Here is a 5,539-nt window from a genome sequence, read left to right as displayed (position 1 = left end):
GGCCCTAGCAACCCCTGGTAATGAGCAACAGAGCCTATCGAAGGTAAGCCCCTGCTGCCAAAAACCTCTGTGTGTTCTGAGTTGCAACCAACCTTGTGTATCACTGTGCAATCACACACTCCTTTATGTTGCAACTTTTTTTGTTGCCCAACTGTAGACTGAGATGCAACTGGATTCCATCCAGATTAGCAACTAATCCTTCTTACTAGTGTGCAACTACAAATTTTTTTAAATGAAACCTTTTTTTTCCGTTCACACACTTTTTTTTCAAGTGCATATTGAGATGCAACTGTCTCCCCCCAAGATTAGCAACCATAGCATTCCCATTGTTGCAACTGTCATCATCCATTACTTATCATAGCTTTCTTTTCTGCAGTTTTTTAGGGAGACACAGATGAGGAGACAGGGGAGCATGATGCGTCTCATGAAAACCAGATTGAGGAAGAAGATAGAAGTTTAGAGTGCTATGCCGGTGGGAACGGTGAGCAGGTGGTTTCAGATGCAGGGACACATGAGCAGCACACATCAGGCACTATCAACACGAATGATGTAGGTCTTTTTTTTCCAAAGCTGCAATCCATATGAGATTTCAGTTGCAATCCAGATTACAGCCATGTTGCAGTTAAGTTTTTCATACATGGCTTTTTTCTCAATATGTATTCAAGAAACTCAAATAGAAAAGGATGTTTGGCCCCCAGCTTGCAGTGAACGTCCTGTGAGCATACATACACTTCCTATGCAACTCAGTTGATATTTGGGTTGCAATTCATATTCTTACGGACTTATTTTTGGCATTTTTTGTTTGAGAAAAAAAGAGGAAGTTAATGCCCCGCACGTCTCACTTGAGAAGCAGTCAAACGCACCTGAGATGGACGCATACAGACAAGGAGCCCATACAGATGATGTAGCTGCCCTCACAGACAAGGCTTCCGCCCATGTTGGTCCACAGCAAGGTGATGGACAGGTCATTGTCACATCTTCAGGCATCAACAAAGAAAACATAAGTATGTCCAGACACAACCAGCAATCTAGTATATTAGTGAGTTGCAACCAGGGTTCTTATATCCTTTTTCTTGCAAATTGTGTATAAACAGGTAATTTTAGGTTTGCCCACGATGCATGAGGATCCATCCAAGCAACCTACCTAGGCTGCAGCTTCATACACAAGAAGATCTGCACGAAGCACAAGGTCTACTATTGGAGCAAACACAAAGGATGCTGAATCTGAAAAGATGGAGGAGAAGAAGCACGCTGCTATGAGGAAGTAGCCTGAGATGAATGAGGAGAAGATGCGGGCAGCTGAGATGAAGAAGGCAGAGAGAGAGGAGTAGAAGCTACAAGTTGAAATTGATAAAGAGTTAAAAAAGAATGCAGCTAGTATGAAGAAAGAGAGGGCGAAGGCCAAGGCAATTGCAAAGAAGAGGCTGCAGACCCTAACTAGAAGAGAATATGCACTCAAGCATGAACAGTATGAGAAACGTTTGCAGATGCTCCCCTACGAAGCCAAAGCAAACATTACCCGATTGAACAAGAATGTTGATCACCAGGCAAGCCGGAACTCACAGAAGAGATCAAGTTCCAAGAATATTCCAATGATGACATCAACAACTTGACATCACCAGTTCGACTCTCCCAGGAAGAAGTATAACAAGGTTTGGAAGATTTCAATGAGTTTCAAAGGCTAATTTTCAAGTGGCTTGGTGATAGACTACTGAAGAGGCCAAGGCAGTACATATCTCCTTTCAAGATCCCACGCAGCCGGCCCGACGTACCCCTGGAAAAGGCTATTGCATTGAGGAGGACGATTGCCGAAGATCCTGAATTGCGACGGTACACTTGTGGATACTATATCTCTTAGTAATTTATCCATGCAATTCACACTCACACATCTACTTTTTTTCTTTCTTGTTTTTTTTGCAGCAAGACTTTGATGCAGTTCGGCCTCCTTTGTGACTTTAGTGGCGAGGACCGCCTAGAGACTTTTGCTGATAATGCACAAGGCGAGTCAGGGACTGTAGATTTCCTTGTCCACTGCTTACGACACGATGACATTGTACACAATGTGGATTATGTCAGCTACAGGGTGTTCGTCACCACTGCTTTTTATGTGGGTTATCTTCTATGCTTTGCTTCATTTTTTCTGTGGGTTTTTTCATCTATGTGGCATAATAATTAATATTTTGTGTGTGCTTTTTTTTGACAACCAGCCCCCTGATCCATTTTTGAATGATGTTTCTTTTTTACTCCAAACGCAGTTCAATGTTGCACAGATTGAAAGAATTTGAACGATGACAAAATTGAGACGGATGAGTTCACTCTTGTATGGAAAACTCTGCAGACTGAGTTGGAGAATTACGACTTATCAAAGGCAAAATTGGTCAGTAGTCTTTTTTTACATTCTACTTGTTGTTCAATACACTAGCATCACTACCAGTAGCAATCATTCTACACACATATATGCAACTTTCATCTTTTTTTTTCACTTTTGTTGTTGTGTGTGTGTTTCGTGGGATAATCACTCTGCTTTTTTTTCCAGATATTCATTCCAATCAGAGACAGATATCACTTTTTTGTCTACTGCTTCAACATGATCCACCAGTGCATAGATGTCCTGGATTTGAATGACTATTTCTTGAAGTGCACTAACCAGCTAGAGCGTCATGAGTCTGTTTTTGCCAAGATCCCCATTATTGATGTTGCGTTCCAGAAGGTTTCCAACTTGAAACTACCTCAAGTTCACAAATGTAAGAGGCCATTTGTTGATGTACCAAAGCAGAGGGGCCTGAATGATTGCTTGTTCTTTCTCTGGAAGTACATGGAGTATTACGACGGGGGAGTCTCTAACTAAGGAAATCAACTCGGTGAGCTACATTACTACGACTTTTTTCTTTATTTTGCACTTAACGGTCTGGTACATTTTTTGCACATCATAAAATATGTGATTAACATTTTCAAATCCCTCGATTTGGTTTTTCCTCATGTAGTTCAAGGGGACAATATACAGATGTGAGTTGATGCACTACTAGGTGTTCCATCTCCTCAACTAACCAGAGATTCCTGAATCGCTAGACAAGTTTAGAGTTGGGGGACGCGGGGTATTTTGGGACAGCGGTGACAGTCAATAGAACTTTTTGGTTCTTTTTTTTAACAAGGTGAACAGGTGGCTAGTAGAACTAATGTCTGTGTCTGCAGTAGTCATGCAGAATGATAGAGGTGCCTGAAAATTGTTAGTTGTGTATATAAGCGCGCACATCACTTTTGAATTCCAAGCGCTCTAACGTAGGTTATCGTGTATATAAACTTGGGTGTGGTGCACTTTTTTTTGCATGTTAATTGGGGGGGCAGGGAACTATGTAATCACATTGAACTATCTGGCATCCACTTGCTTTTATTTGTACAACTATTCTACTACACGAGTTGCAACCAGTCCACAATGCGATACCGTAGCCAGCCTACCACACGAGTCGCAACTGGTCTACCACTGGGGTTGCAACCAGGGGTGCTACCATCGTTGTTGCATTTTGTGTATGACGGAAGTTGCAATCAGTTGACAAGCTGAGTTGCATCTAGTTTGTTTTCTAAAACTAGCAAGCGGGTGTTGCAACTGGTATAGAAACGAACCTGCAACCAGCCGATCAGTGCATTAGCAATGGGCCTACCCAACCGGAATGCATTTTGTCCTATCACACGAGTTGCATTTTGTCTACCACCATAGTTGCATTTTATGTACGACGGATGTTGCAATTGGTTGACAAGCTTAGATGCAACTGGTTTGTTTTCTGAAACCAGCAAATAGGAATTGGAACTGGTATATAAACGGAGCTGCAACTAGCTGACCAATGCAGTTGCAACTGGCCTACCAAACCGGAATGCATTTTATCCTATCACACAAGTTGCAACTGGTCTACCACCACAGTTGTATTTTGTGTACGACGGAAGTTGCAATCGGTTGACGAGCAAAGTTGCAACTGGTTTGTTTTCTAAAACCGGCAAACAAGAGCTGCAACTGGTATATAAACGAAGCTGCAACTAGCTGACCAGTGTAGTTGTTACTGGACTACCCAACCAGAATGCATTTTGGCCTATCACATGAGTCGCAACTAGTCTACCACCACAGTTGCATTTTGTGTACGACATAAGATGCAATCAGTTGACGAGCTGGGTTGCAACAGGTTTGTTTTCAAAACCAGCAAACAGGAGTTGCAACTGGTATATAAACGGAGCTGCAACCAGCTGACCAGTGTAGTTGAAACTTGACTACCCAACCTGATTGCAACTGGCCTATCACACGAGTCGCAACTGGTCTACTACCAAAGTTGCATTTTGTGTACGACGAAAGTTGCTATCGGTTGACGAGCTAAGTTGCAACTAGTTTGTTTTCTGAAACCAGCAAACAGAAGTTGCAACTGCTATATAGACAGAGCTGCAATAAGACTACCAGTGTAGTTGCAATTGGACTACCCAATCGGAATGCATTTTTGCCTATCACACGAGTCGCAACTGGTCTACCACCATAGTTGCATTTTGTGTATGACGGAAGGTGCAACGGGTTGACAAGCTGAGTTACAACTGGTTTGTTTTCCGAAACAAGCAAACAAGAGTTGCAACTGGTATATAAACGGAGCTACAACCAGTCGACCAGTGTAGTTGCAACAAGACTACCAAACCGTACTACAACTAGTATATGACCAAAAAAGTAGCAACCGGGGCATCTGAACACATCATTTGCACACATAATAATAGTTACCACTCAGAGTTTCGAAATTGGTATGACAACTAAAGTTACAACTGGTGGGTTGTAGTACATGCAGATTCATTCAGATTCAGTTGCAATCTTTTTTGTCATTGGAAACAAAACAAAATAAACAATAATATTATTACGGGGGAACATGTAGCTACACACATTTAAGTACATGCAGATTCGTGGTCGTTGCCATCACTGTTTTCTTGGTAATTAACACGGCCAGATGTCTCATCCTCCCCACTCTGGCCCCCCCTCTTGTTCTTCATTTAGTCCCCTCTTCTATTTTTGGCTGACCTCTCTTTCTTAGAGTCCCACCTTGTGTTTTGGCACCCCTCTTTTTCCCTCTGTTCTTTGCTGCTCTCCTCCTATTTGGGTTCAGCGAGCATGTTATGCTATAGTGGCCAGTAACATTGCAAGTCTAGCACACTTTGCTCCCATAGCTCCTTGTGTATGTGCTGTGTGGACAGTAACATTGCAAGTCTAGCACACTTTGCTCCCATAGCTCCTTGTGTATGTGTTGTAAGGATTACCAACTTCCTTACTCTTTTCAGCAGATTGACTTTCCTTGCCAGATTTCCTACCTTTTGTGCGTGACACCGGTAGCTCAGCTAGTGATATACCAACAAGGTAGTTTGTAGAGGTTGGATTAAAGTTTGACTCAGGCTTAGGCTCATTGGATTCCATAGCAGCTGCACTGCACTCTAGTGTCGATGCAGTAGCACCAACATTCTGGATTGCACCAACAGCCTGCAACTCATCACTTTCCCTCCCTAACAAATTGGATGGATGCATAGA

This window comes from Setaria viridis, chromosome 7 (assembly GCF_005286985.2).
Source record: "Setaria viridis chromosome 7, Setaria_viridis_v4.0, whole genome shotgun sequence".
NCBI lineage: Eukaryota > Viridiplantae > Streptophyta > Magnoliopsida > Poales > Poaceae > Setaria > Setaria viridis.
The sequence above is the reverse complement of the archived record's forward strand: the minus strand, read 5'-3'. Positions refer to the sequence as shown.